The sequence below is a fragment of the Herpailurus yagouaroundi genome, unplaced genomic scaffold (genome assembly GCF_014898765.1).
Source record: "Herpailurus yagouaroundi ecotype Mexico unplaced genomic scaffold, PumYag 182, whole genome shotgun sequence".
In the NCBI taxonomy this organism is placed as follows: Eukaryota; Metazoa; Chordata; class Mammalia; order Carnivora; family Felidae; genus Herpailurus; species Herpailurus yagouaroundi.
In genome coordinates, this window is record NW_024412413.1 from 32125475 (window position 1) to 32138219 (window position 12745).

Sequence of the window (12745 nt, forward strand, 5' to 3'; positions counted from 1 at the left end):
TATATATATATATATATATATATATATATATATTAGCCCAAGGTCATGAGAAAGAGCCAAGATTTTAACACAGGTCAATGTATCTCTGAAGTTTACATTACTGTTCTTTGACCTGTCATTTGTCCCACTTAATAGTTTTAAAGGACTAAGTCACCAACCCATTTGGTTATCCCAATATTCTGTGATCTAGTCAAATTGTGGACTATTTTTTTATTTTTATTTGTTTTTATTTTTTTTTTTTTTCAACGTTTATTTATTTTTGGGACAGAGAGAGACAGAGCATGAACGGGGGAGGGGCAGAGAGAGAGGAAGACACAGAATCGGAAACAGGCTCCAGGCTCTGAGCCATCAGCCCAGAGCCCGACGCGGGGCTCAAACTCACGGACCGCGAGATCGTGACCTGGCTGAAGTCGGACGCTTAACCGACTGCGCCACCCAGGCGCCCCAAATTGTGGACTATTTATTACCTTTGTTTACAAGTGAAGACATTGAGGTTTACAAATGTTACATATCTTGATCTAATTCATAGCATAGCCAGAACTTGGATTTAAGCATTTTTAATCCTACTCAATTTTTTTTTTTTTCATAGTAGAATGCTGCCAAGAAGCTACTATCTGGGGAAGTTTTGAAAAACTTAAAAAATTAAATCTTTCCTGATGTACAAAGGTTGCTTTTACATGGGTTTTCAGGAAGAAATACCAAAACATTTTTTGAGACTATAAATGGTCCCCAAAAGATTATCACATACATTTGAATTCCCAGAACCTGTGAGTATGTTAGGTTGCATGGCAAAGGGCAATTGAAGTTGAAGATGGAATTAAGATTGTTAATCAGCTGCTATTAAAATAGATTTTTCTAGTAAATCCAATGAAATCACAAGGATCCTTAAAAATGGAAAAGGGAGAGGGCGCCTGGGTGGCTCAGTCGGTTATGCCGCCGACTTCGGCTCAGGTCATGATCTCGCAGTCTGTGAGTTCGAGCCCCACGTCAGACTCTGTGCTGACAGCTCAGAGCCTGGAGCCTGTTTCAGATTCTGTGTCTCCCTCTCTCTGACCCTCCCCCGTTCATGCTCTGTCTCTATCTGTCTCAAAAATAAACGTTAAAAAATTTTTTTTAAAAAATGGAAAAGGGAGAGACATCTGGGTGGCTCAGTTGGTGAAGCATCTGACTCTTGATTTAAGCTCAAAGTTCTTGAGTTCAAGCCCCAAGTCGGGCTCCATGCTGACAGTGCGGGCCTTGCTTGGGATTCTCCCTGTCTCTCCCACTCTCTCTGCCCCTCTCCTGTGTGCGTGCTCTCTCTCTCTCAAAATAAATAAACTTAAAAAAGGTAAAAAATGGAAGAGGGAGACATAAGAGTCAGAGACTGATATAAGATGATGAAAGCAGGGTCTAGGTGAGAAGGATTTGCTGGCTTTAAAGATGTGCAAAAGGGGCCATGAGTCAGGGAATATGGGTCTTTAGATGCTAGAAAAGACAAGGAAAGAGATTGTTCTCCAGAGCTTTAAGAAGGATTCTCCCAACACCTTGATTTTAGTTAGGGAGATCCTGCATTAGTGTTCAAAACCTCTAGAATTGTAATAAATTGATGTTGGTTTCAGCCACTAAGTTTGTAGTAATTTGTTACAGCAGCAATAGAAAACTGATACAGAGACAAAAGATTTGAACAGGAAGAAAGTAAGCTGATAAATAATAGTGGGTTATTTTTGAGTCAGTCCTCATGAGATGGAAATGGATGGATATACTGATACCATCAATTTTGAGAAGGCTAGAAAGTTATAATGTGTTTGAGGTTAGAAGTTACGATATCTGACTAGGGAATTATAAAACATATCTAGGCTAGGGAGGATCATAACTCTTCCTCGGTTTCAATAACTTTCTCATTTGCTCTCTCATCTTTGGAAAAGAATCAAAGTCTTTGTAAAGAGGTGTTATTGTGTTGAGAAAAGAACATGGGAACAAAATTCTGTTTAAATTAAAATGAACTGAGAGAAATGTTTAAAAAGTGCATAGAAGAGCAAGGGGCTTTGTCTGATCTCACCATTTCTTCTCAGCCTCTCTGACCTGCTATGCCTACCAGGTCAAAGAAGACTGTTTAGCATTTTCTTTTGTGAATCAGTTTGAAAGAGAGTAAGAACAAATGCATGCTGGGTCCAAAATTTCAGTAAATCTTTTTAGGGAAATTTCAGAGGTCTATGCACAGAGAAATGGAGAAATTTTAAGATCATTCCTTTGCAGACTGTCAGATAAGATTACATTAGGCTGACCTGCATGGTTTCAGCATAACTGAAGAGAATTGCTTGAAAATGAGTAGGTGATTGATTCAAGTCTCTCATTTCACTTTCATGTTACATCCTTCAACATATATATTTTCCTTCTGTACTGTAAAATCTTTCTGTTAAGGGGCTATAGGTCTGCAGAAAATTGACATTTTGGATACAATCATTTTTAATACTGACATAGTGGTCATAATGTATTTCATTTTCCATTTGGAAATATATATCAAGGGTTAGTTTCTCTAAAGTTGGAAAAATTACAGTATTTTAGTCATGCTTACATCTAGACATTATTCTCTTTTGGAAAGCTCTTAGACTACGAAACTCTAATTATGGCAATGACTGAATCTATAATGATGCAGTATTGCCATAATGTGGATCCAACAAAGACATTAAGGCAAATGAAACATTTAGCCCATCATTATCATGGAAAAAGAACAACTGCTCCAAACCGGGCAGGATGGGTGAGAAAACAGTTTGATTTGCCAAATAGACGAGATCATAGTGGATAGTTATGAATTTTCACTTATTGCATTTATATAAATCAGGCCATGTTGTGGATGATCTTGATGTTCTATTGAGAAGTTTCATCATAAGCATATAGTAGTAACAAACCATCTAGTATGTGTGCACCAGGAGGAGCCTGGGTGACACAGCAAAGCCATAAGAGATTTACTTTATAGCATTTGCACATTATAGCCCACACACCACGGTCAACAATTTTTTCTAACTAATTTATATGAAACTGCAACTCAGGTAATACACTTTGTGGTTTCACCGGAACAAAATGAATCAACCAGAACAAAAATGAATTTTAACTTCATGAGAAGGATATGTATGAGTAAAAAAATACTCCTTAGCAGACTGGGAAATGGATTATTTTGTGCTGTAGCAGTCTTGATTTACAAACTCTCTGAAGTTATACAAACATGTTTTCTCTAGTTTTGTCGTGTGTGTGTGTGTGTGTGTGTGTGTGTGTGTGTGTGACAGAGAGCGAGAGCGAGAGTGAGCACACACTATAGCAGCAAAGGACTTCTGGGTGTAATTCATCAGAAACCCAAAAACATGAGCTATGCTTGGGGCCTCCTAGAAAACTAAATGCTAGTTTCTTGGTATAACTGAAAATGTTGGGGCTTTTATTTGCTTCCTAACTTGTGATCTGAATAGGGCTACAATGAAGCTTTAGTGACTCTTCATCTCAGGTGAGTTTAGTTAACTTATGTTCAATGTCATATTCTTAAATCATTACATATATAGCTTCATCACATATATGGCTAAGTTCTCTGGGGGACTCCTTCTGCTTGCCCAAGGTTGATTTCCTCATCATTGTTCTATATCACATTTCTCTCACATTTTGACTTTGCTTCAATAATTATCCTCTTGCTTCTAGTTAGCATATAGATAGGCTCAAACTAATCCCATCTTTAAAAAGCAAAATAAAGTCAAAACTTTCACTGAACCCTATCATCTTTTACGGACACTTTTTTCCTTCCTTTCAGAGTTCTATGTTATACCTAGGCCTCACACTCAAATCTCTGCACAGACTAGGCTTTTGATGGAAATGAGAAAAGTGGAGCCTTGGGGAGACCAAAGAAGGTTGCAGGGTGTGTGTTCATCAGCTTCTGCTGGGGCTCATTCCTTCCCTGCAAAAATGCAGATCCAGATACCAGAGGGTATCTAGTTTCTCATTTTTCCAAGAGGACCTGGAAATCTGATCTAAAATGTCTTTTTTTTTTTTTTTGAGGAGGAGAGCACATGAATAGGGGAGGGACATGGAGAGAGAATCCAAGCAGGCCCCTCTCTGTCAGCCCAGAGCCCAATGTGAGGCTTGAACTCACAAACTTCGAGATAATGATCTGAGCCAAAAACAAGAGTCGGACGCTTAACCAACTGAGCCACCCAGGGGCCCCTAATCTAAAATGTCTTCAGTGCTACATGTTACTGACTAATAAAACCCAGCCCAAATCAAAACAAAACACGTTGAGGTCTGTTAAAATTTCCCCTGGGTTGAATTCAGCTCATCACTTGCTAGTTTGGGGTAGTTTGCAGTCTTTGGAATATTCTTATTGTCCTCACTTTCTCTCTTCTCACTAATTCTTCAAACTGTTTTAATATAGCATTACATAAATTAAACTGTAAATAAAACTCAACATAAATAAAACTGCTCCTACTAAACTCATTTGTGATCTCCTAAATACCAAACTCAATGATCGCCTCTCTGAAGCATTTGATATTCAGGATCACTCTTTCCAAGTGCTTCTTACCGATGTACCTGTCACTTCTCAGTGACTTCCTCATTGAAAGTGCTTTCATATTTTCCTTTGCAGACTCCTTTTCTTCTACATTTTCTTAAATACAAATGTCATTAAAATTTCCATAGTCTTCCATTTTATTATTAATATTATTGTACATTAATTAATGTATATGCAATCTCTTCTGAGTGGTGTCATCTGATTTCTTCACTTCAACTTCTACCTGTGTAATAGTGACTTTTAAATGTGTATTTCCAGCTCATATCTCTTTTCTTGGTTTCTAAATTCATACCTAAATGTTTATTAGGCATCTATAGTTAGCCTTTCCTAAAACTTCTCTTGCTTAATTAAAGACATTTTTTCTCTTCTAAATTTTGGGTGAACAGCCATCTGGTTTTTCCCAGGACTAAGGAATTTCCCAGCATGGAGGACTTTCAGTGTGAGAATACTGGTATAGTCCCAGACCAAACAAATGAACAAGCAATGATTGGTCACCCCACCTTTTTCCCACCTTGTTTCTTTTCTCTCTTTTTAATATTGGTTTATATAACTACCAAAAAGTCAGTTCCTAAAACAGGAAAACTTAGAATCATTCTAGATCTGAATTCCCAAAATGTGGTCCTTAGAACCTCTGTGCTGCTAATTAAAAGTGAAGATTTGAAACACAACTCCTGTCTTATACCAATTGAAACAAAATATCTGAGGATGGGTCATTTGGACTTGCATTTTAACAAGTTTCCCAAGAAATGATTAAAGTCATTTAGGTTTTAAAATCCCTGTTATTGACCCTTTCCTCTCTTGTTCTGCTTCACACAATCAATAGGCAAAACCATTTCCCTTATTGTCTCTTTTTTTTTCCTCATTCTTACAAGTGCCTCCTAGATGGGGCTGTCATCATTTTAATATTATGTTAGAGTAATTGTCTCCTAGATGATTGCCCTGATTCTAGTTAACTCTTTTTGAAAGCATCCTCTACAATGCTATTACAATGAATATTATAAAATGCAAATCTGGGGACGCCTGGGTGGCTCAGTCGGTTAAGCGTCCAACTTCCGCTCAGGTCATGATCTCATGGTTCATGAATCTGGGCCTCGCATCAGTCTCTGTGATGATAGTTCCGACAGAGCCTGGAGCCTGCTTCAGACTGTTTGTCTGCCTCTCTCTCTAACCCTCCTCAGTTCATGCTCTGTACCTCTCTCTCAAAAATAGACATTAAAAAAAATTAAAATGCAGATCTGAAACCTACTTATAATCTCTCAGTTGTTTCCTATCTCCTATAGTTACAATTAATAATAATAATAATTATTATTATTATTATTTGCATGGTATATGAACATGTTTGGGAGCTAGTTTCTCATCTACATCCTTCACAGTGCCCTTAAACATTCCTGTGTATTATTGGGTACCACTATCAATTTATGAGCTTTGGGTGGAATTGAATGGAATTGGCTCTACCTGAGACCAGGCATGGCCAATCAAATAATAACTTTCTGAAAGCAACATGACTGGAAAGGCATGTCACATCGTCCAAATAAGTCTGGTCTTACTAAAGCCAATTGCTGAATACTGCGTGCATGAATGAAAGCAAAAGAGGCGTTCTTTTCTCGTGGTCTTGAGCCTGGAATGTGGACTTCGACACAATGAACTTTTTACCTAAGAATGAAACCAACATAGAGGAGAGAAAAGTCAGAAGATGGCTCCTGATGACATCCTTTAAGTTCTTGGGTCAATCCTGATTTGTGCGGTGATTCACTTAATATCTCTTAGCTCCAAATCCATATTTCTAAATTTAGGGGACTGGGACTTGGCCAGCTAACTTCACAGACTCTCTTGATAGCCAACTTCCCATTGGGTTCTCCTAGTGGGAGGTGCTAGAGTCAAAGGGAAAGAAACAGAGGGACTTCCCTTCTGGTCACAGCTCCTGACAGTGTGGCTCCAAAAAACTGAAGACAATTATAGCTCTAGCCTCTAATTTATTTATTTTTATAATAGATTTTTTGTATCATGGTAAAATATGCTTAACATAAAATGTCATAAAATGTACCATTTTAACTATTTTCAATTGTATCATTTCAAAAGGCTTTAAAAAAAGCAATATAGGCATATCTTATTTTTATTGTTTGTTGTTTTTTGTATCTTTGTTTTGTACTTCACACATACAGTTGTTTTTTTTTTTAATAAATTGAATGTTTGTGGCATTAAGTGAGTGTATTAGTGCCTTTTTCCTAACAGCATTTGTTCACTTCATGTTTCTGTGTCACATTTTGGTAATTCTTTAAAAAATTTTTTTTAATATTTATTTAATTTTGAGAGGGAGAGATAGAGAAGCAGAGAGAGGGAGACACAGAATCTGAAGCAGGCTCCAGGCTCTGAGCTGTTAGCACAGAGTCTGACGCAGGGCTCGATCTCATGAACCGTGAGATCATGACCTGAGCTGAAGTTGGACGCTTAACCAACTGAGCCACCCAGGCGCCCCACATTTTGGTAATTCTTGAAGTATTTAAAACATTTCATTATTATTACATTTTTTATGGGATCTGTGATCAGTGATTTTTTATTTTATTATTTTAATTGTTGTAGGGTGCCACAAACCATACCCATATAAGATAGTGAACTTATTCTATAAATGTGATGTGTTCTGATTTCTCTACCATTTGGCCATTCCTCCATCTCTCTCCTTCTCCTTGGGCCTCCCTAGTCCCTAAAACACAACAACACTGAAATTAGGCAATTAATAACCCTACATGGCCTCTACGTCTTCAAGTGAAAGAAGTGTCACATATCTCTCACTTTAAATCAAAAGCTAGAAGATTAAGCTTAGTGAGGAAAGCATGTTGAAAGTTGAGGCAGGCCAAAAACTAGTCCTCTTGCACCAAATAGTGAATTAGCTAAGTTGTGAATACAAAGTAAAGATTCTTGAAGGAAATCAAAGGTGCTATTCCAGTGAACACACAAATGATTAGAAAACACAGCTTTTTTTTTTTTTTTCATTGCTCATTGCAGATATGGAAAGAAAAAGTTTTAGTGGTGTGGACAGAAGATCAAACCAGACAACCCAAAGCCTGAGGACACAAGATATTTAGGTTAGCTTATTAACATCCCCTTGTGCTTCTACCATCAGAGTAACCAATTTCCTGGAAGTAAATGCTTTCTATTTAAAACGGCCTCCGTTTTTATGTCTGGACCTTGGCTGGTCTAGGAGCAAACTCTCTTTTTCTTTGCTTAAGCCAATTTGGGTTATGTTTCTTGTCTCTTGTGATCAAAAAAGTGTTAAATAATATGCTTTTCTCAATTCCTAGAATGTTCTTTCATTGCCCATGTGGAAAATTGTCAACAATTCTTTGAGGTTCAGTTACAGCATTATGTTTTCTGCAACTCTCTAACTATGCCCATCCCTTGGCATCACACCAATGACATTGTACCCTTTCAGCCAGAGCTATGTACTTCTTTCTCTTTCTTCTTAGAAAGTCTTCTGAATATTGAGTTTTCTTATTGTATGAGAGTGCATCAGACATTAAATGAATTTTATAATAATTTATAGATATCTCTTTATATTTGAAATCTCTTAATGCTTTATTTGCTTCTTTATTTTTTTAAATGTTTATTTATTTTGAGGGAGAGAGAGAGAGAGTGCAAGCATGAGCAGGGGAGGGGTAAAGAGAGAGGGAGAGAGAATCCAAGCAGGCTCCGTGCTGTCAGTGCAGAGCCCATTGAGGGGCTCAGACTCACAAACCATAAGATCACGACCTAAGCCGCAATCAAGAGACAGATGCTTAACTAACTGAGCCACCCAGGCGCCCCTATTTATTTATTTTTTTAAAGTTTGCTTACTTATTTTGAGAGAGCATGAACAAGAAAGGAACAGAGAAGGAGAGAGAGAGAGATGAAGAGAGAATCCCAAGCAGGCTCTGCACTGTCAGCATGAAGCCCGATACGGGGCTTGAACTCATGAACCATGAGATCATGACTTGAGCCGAAATCAAGAGTCAGATGCCTAGCTGACTGAGCCACCCAGGCATCCCTTTAATGCTTTAAGTTGTTGTGATTTTACAAGGGCCTGTGGCACTAAAGCATTTGTATATTTTACTTAGTATAGATATGGTTCACATGAACATATATTTTACAAATCATATTACACTCATTGCTTAGTTGAAAAAATGTTTCTAGTATGTTTTTTTCAATGAAAAAAGTGCAGTGTCTGAAACTGCATTGATACTGAAAAAATTTTTTTTTCACACTTACAAAGTTTTTGTGTGTTATCAAAGGATAGAATTTTGCCCTTTGGTATATTGCAGCTTATTTTATTGTTTCGAGGATTTCTGCTGAATTCAATCATGAGAGCATATGTTTCATGATTTGATTCCTTTGGATTTAAACCATATTCTAGATTTTTATGCATCATTTTAATTTCTACTATATATCAAAAGAACCCAAAACTATTTCTAGATTTTCCATTTATAATTCGCTCTGAAAAAAATCCATCAAAAGTAGATACTATATCCATATGAGCTCTCAACTACTCTGATATCTCTAGGTTTGCTTTTTTTTTTTTTTATATATGAAATTTATTGTCAAATTGGTTTCCATACAACACCCAGTGCTCATCCCAAAAGGTGCCCTCCTCAATACCCATCACCCACCCTCTCCTCCCTCCCACCCCCCATCAACCCTCAGTTTGCTCTCAGTTCTCAACAGTCTCTTATGCTTCGGCTCTCTCCCACTCTAACCTCTTTTTTTTTTTTTTTTTTCCTTCCCCTCCCCCATGGGTTCCTGTTAAGTTTCTCAGGATCCACATAAGAGTGAAACCATATGGTATCTGTCTTTCTCTGTATGGCTTATTTCACTTAACATCACACTCTCCAGTTCCATCCACGTTGCTACAAAAGGCCATATTTCATTTTTTCTCATTGCCAGGTAGTATTCCATAGTGTATATAAACCACAATTTCTTTATCCATTCATCAGTTGATGGACATTGAGGCTCTTTCCATAATTTGGCTATTGTTGAGAGTGCTGCTATGAACATTGGGGTACAAGTGCCCCTATGCATCAGTACTCCTGTGTCCCTTGGATAAATTCCTAGCAGTGCTATTGCTGGGTCATAGGGTAGGTCTATTTTTAATTTTCTGAGGAACCTCCACACTGCTTTCCAGAGTGGCTGCACCAGTTTGCATTCCCACCAACAGTGCAAGAGGGTTCCCGTTTCTCCACATCCTCTCCAGCATCTATAGTCTCCTGATTTGTTCATTTTGGCCACTCTGACTGGCGTGAGGTGATATCTGAGTGTGGTTTTGATTTGTATTTCCCTGATAAGGAGCGACGCTGAACATCTTTTCATGTGCCTGTTGGCCATCCGGATGTCTTCTTTAGAGAAGTGTCTATTCATGTTTTCTGCCCATTTCTTCACTGGGTTATTTGCTTTTCGGGTGTGGAGTTTGGTGAGCTCTTTATAGATTTTGGATACTAGCCCTTTGTCCGATATGTCATTTGCAAATATCTTTTCCCATTCCGTTGGTTGCCTTTTAGTTTTGTTGGTTGTTTCCTTTGCTGTGCATAAGCTTTTTATCTTCATAAGGTCCCAGTAATTCACTTTTGCTTTTAATTCCCTTGCCTTTGGGGATGTGTCGAGTAAGAGATTGCTACGGCTGAGGTCAGAGAGGTCTTTTCCTGCTTTCTCCTCTAAGGTTTGGATGGTTTCCTGTCTCACATTCAGGTCCTTTATCCATTTTGAGTTTATTTTTGTGAATGGTGTGAGAAAGTGGTCTCGTTTCAACCTTCTGCATGTTGCTGTCCAGTTCTCCCAGCACCATTTGTTAAAGAGACTGTCTTTTTTCCATTGGATGTTCTTTCCTGCTTTGTCAAAGATGAGTTGGCCATACGTTTGTGGGTCTAGTTCTGGGGTTTCTATTCTATTCCATTGGTCTATGTGTCTGTTTTTGTGCCAATACCATGCTGTCTTGATGATGACAGCTTTGTAGTAGAGGCTAAAGTCTGGGATTGTGATGCCTCCTGCTTTGGTCTTCTTCTTCAAAATTACTTTGGCTATTCGGGGCCTTTTGTGGTTCCATATGAATTTTAGGATTGCTTGTTCTAGTTTCGAGAAGAATGCTGGTGCAATTTTGATTGGTATTGCATTGAATGTGTAGATAGCTTTGGGTAGTATTGACATTTTGACAATATTTATTCTTCCAATCCATGAGCAGGGAATGTCTTTCCATTTCTTTAAATCTTCTTCAATTACCTTCATAAGCTTTCTATAGTTTTCAGCATACAGATCCTTTACATCTTTGGTTAGATTTATTCCTAGGTATTTTATGCTTCTTGGTGCAATTGTGAATGGGATCAGTTTCCTTATTTGTCTTTCTGTTACTTCATTGTTAGTGTATAAGAATGCAACTGATTTCTGTACATTGATTTTGTATCCTGCAACTTTGCTGAATTCATGTATCAGTTCTAGCAGACTTCTGGTGGAGTGTATCGGATTTTCCATGTATAATATCATGTCATCTGCAAAAAGCGAAAGCTTGACTTCATCTTTGCCAATTTGGATGCCTTTGATTTCCTTTTGTTGTCTGATTGCTGATGCTAGAACTTCCAGCACTATGTTAAACAACAGCGGTGAGAGTGGGCATCCCTGTCGTGTTCCTGATCTCAGGGAAAAAGCTCTCAGTTTTTCCCCATTGAGGATGATGTTAGCTGTGGGCTTTTCATAAATGGCTTTTATGATCTTTAAGTATGTTCCTTCTATCCCGACTTTCTCAAGGGTTTTTATTAAGAAAGGGTGCTGGATTTTGTCAAAGGCCTTTTCTGCATCGATTGACAGGATCATATGGTTTTTCTCTTTTTTTTTGTTAATGTGATGTATCACGTTGATTGATTTGCGAATGTTGAACCAGCCCTGCATCCCAGGAATGAATCCCACTTGATCATGGTGGACAATTCTTTTTATATGCCGTTGAATTCGATTTGCTAGTATCTTATTGAGAATTTTGGCATCCGTATTCATCAGGGATATTGGCCTGTAGTTCTCTTTTTTTACTGGGTCTCTGTCTGGTTTAGGAATCAAAGTAATACTGGCTTCATAGAATGATTCTGGAAGTTTTCCTTCCCTTTCTATTTCTTGGAATAGCTTGAGAAGGATAGGTATTATCTCTGCTTTAAACGTCTGGTAGAACTCCCCTGGGAAGCCATCTGGTCCTGGACTCTTATTTGTTGGGAGATTTTTGATAACCGATTCAATTTCTTCGCTGGTGATGGGTCTGTTCAAGCTTTCTATTTCCTCCTGATTGAGTTTTGGAAGAGTGTGGGTGTTCAGGAATTTGTCCATTTCTTCCAGGTTGTCCAATTTGTTGGCATATAATTTTTCATAGTATTCCCTGATAATTGTTTGTATCTCTGAGGGATTGGTTGTAATAATTCCTTTTTCATTCATGATTTTATCTATTTGGGTCATCTCCCGTTTCTTTTTGAGAAGCCTGGCTAGAGGTTTGTCAATTTTGTTTATTTTTTCAAAAAACCAACTCTTGGTTTCGTTGATCTGCTCTACAATTTTTTTAGATTCTATATTGTTTATTTCTGCTCTGATCTTTATTATTTCTCTTCTTCTGCTGGGTTTAGGCTGCCTTTGCTGTTCTGCTTCTATTTCCTTTAGGTGTGCTGTTAGATTTTGTATTTGGGATTTTTCTTGTTTCTGGAGATAGGCCTGGATTGCAATGTATTTTCCTCTCAGGACTGCCTTCGCTGCGTCCCAAAGCGTTTGGATTGTTGTATTTTCATTTTCGTTTGTTTCCATATATTTTAATTTCTTCTCGAATTGCCTGGTTGACCCACTCATTCGTTAGTAGGGTGTTCTTTAACCTCCATGCTTTTGGAGGTTTTCCAGACTTTTTTCTGTGGTTGATTTCCAGCTTCATAGCATTGTGGTCTGAAAGTATGCATGGTATGATTTCAATTCTTGTAAACTTATGAAGGGCTGTTTTGTGACCCAGTATATGATCTATCTTGGAGAATGTTCCATGTGCACTCGAGAAGAAAGTATATTCTGTTGCTTTGGGATGCAGAGTTCTAAATATATCTGTCAAGTCCATCTGATCCAATGTCTCATTCAGGGCCCTTGTTTCTTTATTGACCGTGTGTCTAGATGATCTGTCCATTTCTGTAAGTGGGGTGTTAAAGTCCCCTGCAATGACCACATTCTTATCAATAAGGTTGCTTGTGTTTA